The following is a 4,275-nucleotide window of genomic DNA, read 5'->3' on the forward strand; positions in this document are numbered from 1 at the left end:
TGACCTCAATAGTAAATATTTGTGGCTCTTTTTTTTTCTCTAATTTGTTATTCTAATCTTTTTTTTTTTTTTTTTTTGATGTTACCTATGTGAAGTTAGGTTTCCCTCCTCTTCCTCGATCTCGTTCATGTTCTTAATAATTTTCCTCTCGGTTTTTTTTTCTTTGATCTAAAAATTAAAATATTGAGTTTAATTTTTTTCCCAACTCATCACTTTTTTTATTCACTGATTTTATTTCTTTTTTCTCTCTGCTCTCAAAACCAAAATTTTACGTTTTTGTTTTTTCTTTTTTGTTCACTATTTTTTTTTCTTTTTTTCTCTCCTCTCAAAATTAAAATCTTCTGTCTTTTTGGTTAGCTATTTGTCCATTTTTCTCTACTCTCAAAATTAAAATCTTCGGTTTATATTTTTTTAATAAAAAATTTTAGTTTAATTTTTTTGGTTCCTTGTTTTTTATTCTTTTTTCTCTGCTCTCAAAATCAAAATTTTCTTTGTTAACTGTTTATGTTTTTCATTCACTATTTTTTTCTACTCTTAAAATCAAATTTTTTTGTTTAATTTTTTCATACATAGTTGGTTCTTTTTTTCCCTACTCGCAAAATTAAAATCTTCAAAAAATAGATATATACATATTTTGTCTGTTTGCCTCTTTTTTTTCCTTCTACTCTCAAAATCAAAATCTTCAATTTAATTAAGGATATAATTCTATTGCTCTATCCATTTTGGAATTGTTGAGATCAAATTAAAACTATGTTGCTAATCCCAAATATCGTCCTTCTCTATCACTTTTTACTATGATTAAAAGAAATGAGTGAGAGAAACGACAAGCAATTTGTGCAATAGACGATATCACTGAAAGTTAGAATAACAAAGTTTTAAAAATCGAATAACTCTCCTTTAACGCCGTCAAATTTAAGTGAATCTTGAGAGAATATCAGAAAAATTGCCTCTAATAGCCAAAGAACTCCATGAAATAACATTGAAATTGCCTAACTTCAGAAATTGCCTGGAAATTGCCCAACTCCACATCACTCTTCAATGAGATTGCCATCTCTCTCCCTCTCCCTCTCCACACATGCATTGCATGTGGTATAAGATTTCATTGAAACTACCTTTCCCCGCAGCTAAAAATAAATGGAAAATATTTAGGTTCCGACAGGTGAGAGCTCATCTCCGTGCATACTACCATTTAAAAATTGATGGTTCATTATTCTCTAAAAAGAATTTTCTACTTTTGCATTTCTATTTTATAGTTGTCAATTATTTGAGCTTGGTGAACGTAAAACATCAGATAAGTCCTCATCAGTCGAGAACTAAATATTTTCAAAAATGAAAAGAAAATTTGTATCATAATATTTTTATGGTAGAGTTTTTAACAAACGTCATCTCACATGTCAATTATTGTTATAGGAAAGTGCTCGACTTTCTACCGCGTTTTCTTAGTGCTACTACATTGTAGCATAATTCTATATGTTGCTATAAAATATGTTTTTCAGAAGTTTACATAAATCTTATCATAGACATTTTATAGCACATATCAAAAAGCTAGTGGAATATCATCATAGCTTTATAAGATATGAAGTTTAGACTATACCCATATCAAATACATTTCATAACAGCCATAAAATTTAATCGCTAATACTTTTTATTAATATATAAAAATATTTTCAAAATTTGATATGAAATATATCTTATAGCTTCTAATTCACGATGTTTTTCTTTTGTTAGTACAAAAAGTGGGAGTTGGAAGATTCGAGCTCATGACTTCTTAAGAAGTGTGTCAATTACCTGGCATACGATATTGTTGTTAAAGATGAATAAACCACCACACAACAATGGTAGATTTATAAAATCTCATTATTTCGATTATCTTTTTTAACTTATATCAAAAAAAGATTGTTATTCATTTATCAATTTTTACTGTGATCTTTCTGGATTTAATCAAGTTTGATGAAAAAACAAAATCGACCATTAAATAACTCTGCGAAATTTACAGATTTCCATCAGAAAAATCAACTCTAATGTTGTTTTTCCTTTAAAATCATATTAATTTCATACCAGAAATATGTTTTATAACTCATTTGAAACACACATGAGAATATTTCTTTTAAAGAACCATTAGAAAGTAAAAATTTTCCTAACTTACTTGAATTTAATGCAAATATGTCAACACTCATCTAAATTTGATGATGCAAGATGAAATTAAAAGTTTAAGGTATAAATTAATATATTTTGAGGTAAATTGTGATGATATTTTTTTCCTTTAACTTACTTTTCTTTTCAATATTGGCAAAAAATAAAAAAGATAAAAATCTCCTTGGAGTCTATTCTTAAGGATGAATAAACCACCATTTTAAAGATTAATGAACCACTGCTTGACCAAAAAGCTTAATAAATATAATTCATATATTGGATATCTAACAACTATCTTGATCATCATAATTCCTTCTAGTTGTTCAATGTTGTTACATCCAGCTTTAAATTTAATTTTTTTTAGTATAACATGTGGAGATGAGGATAGAACTCATAAATTCTTGGTTGGAAATATATATCAATAAGCTATGCTCACATTAACATGCAATTTTGTTAAAAAACACATCAACGATAAATCGTTGCATACATAAAAAGTAAGTGACAAATAACTTTGTATGTTGAAATATTCAATTGATATGCATGAGTTAAAATTTTAAAAAACTATATATAAAGTCTGGTGTGTTTGTGCATTCAACTACAAAATATTGGATATCTTATATAAAAACTAAAAAAAAATAATAATAATAATAAAATTGCATAACCAAAAATTAGAATGCAGAAAGCATTTAAACAAACTAAATAACTCAAGAAATTGAAATTTAACTCAACTTCTCATATTTTACGCAAGAATCCTAATTTTTTTACTCAGATAACTTTGATTCGTTATTATTAATTATTATTATTTTGGTTTGTAAATAAAATAAGTGTAAAAGAATATTTTGTCAAGAATGGGATTCGAACCCATGCCCTTTCGGACCAGTACCTGAAACTGGCGCCTTAGACCAACTCGGCCATCTTGACATTGATGCTCTTATACTATTCTAGCTTTAAATACTCATTACCTTAAACTTTTCCATTTTTTTCACCTTTTTTCTGGCAACTCGATTAATTTCCAACAATTAATAAAACTATTCTCATTTTTCTGTCCTGGTAATTGTTAAAAGTTTTATTTTTAATTTGTAATTTTACTATTAACTTTTTTGTGATTTTGATTTGAAAATAGTTGAAAACTAGAGGAATGAATATTAATGGGAAGGGAGTGAAAACTAGGAAAAGAAAACTTTTTAAGAAGATTTTTGTTTACGACTAGGGATTTGTTTGTTATTTTAGATATGTTTCAACGTGGTATTTCATTATATTTGTGATTTATTTTTAGTATGTATGAAATATATTGAACCTAAACTTTAATAATATTAAAATATTAAAATATGAGATACAAATACATAGACAATTTTAAAGTTTAGATAAAATTATGAAGTTTGAATCTAAATTGGTTGGAAGCAAAACTTGAATTTTAAATTTGATTGAAATACAAAACTTCATAAAAATTAAAAATACGAACAGGTATGTAAATATTATGGTTTAAGAGATGAGTTACTATAGTCTAAATTATTAAATTTATAAAATACAAATTTAAATTATTATATGAAGACAATCTAAGGGAAACGGAGTTGAGAAATTTGATTTCAAGAAAGAAAATTTCATTTGCAGCCTCTGCTTAAGCCATAGAGCATCAATTTTGAGAAATAAAAAGAATAACAATAATAATAAAAAGGAAATTTCGTGGAAATATTCTGTCTTGGCTTCTTAAGATATTTGAAATTTGTGGCAATTTTTCCCTACCATATAAAAGTTGTGGAAACTGAGAAGAGAGAGATTTAGAGTTGGGCCAATTCATGGTAATCTTTTATTTCTTCTCAAGCTATAGGCAATTTCATGGAAATTTGTCTTCACTGAGTATCAATTGAATTATACCCATCAGTGTGTGTATCCAAGATAATGAAAATAATTCTAATTAAACAGACAAAGATATATAATGAAATATAAAGGTCATTTTAAAAAAATAAATATATATATATACCTATTGTGGGCATTAAAAATTACTCGCAAGTTCTCCAATACACACGTACGAACAGTTAATTAATTGGATAAAATATAATTTAGTTTATAAGTTGGAATTTGATGTCTATTTTATGTCTTTTTGAAGTTTGAAAAATGGTTTTAAATGATTCTGGGATTAGT

The 4,275-nt window shown here is 26.4% G+C and overlaps 1 non-coding gene across 1 annotated transcript; it reads right to left on the minus strand.

The window, feature by feature from the left end:
• Positions 1-2,973: 2,973 nt before the first annotated feature.
• Positions 2,974-3,054, minus strand: TRNAL-CAG (transfer RNA leucine (anticodon CAG)). Its single transcript has one exon. It is a non-coding gene; the product is annotated as a tRNA-Leu (tRNA).
• Positions 3,055-4,275: the final 1,221 nt, after the last annotated feature.

The sequence above is a fragment of the Momordica charantia genome (assembly GCF_013281855.1).
Source record: "Momordica charantia cultivar OHB3-1 chromosome 3 unlocalized genomic scaffold, Mcharantia_2.0 BLBB01000003.1, whole genome shotgun sequence".
In the NCBI taxonomy this organism is placed as follows: domain Eukaryota; kingdom Viridiplantae; phylum Streptophyta; class Magnoliopsida; order Cucurbitales; family Cucurbitaceae; genus Momordica; species Momordica charantia.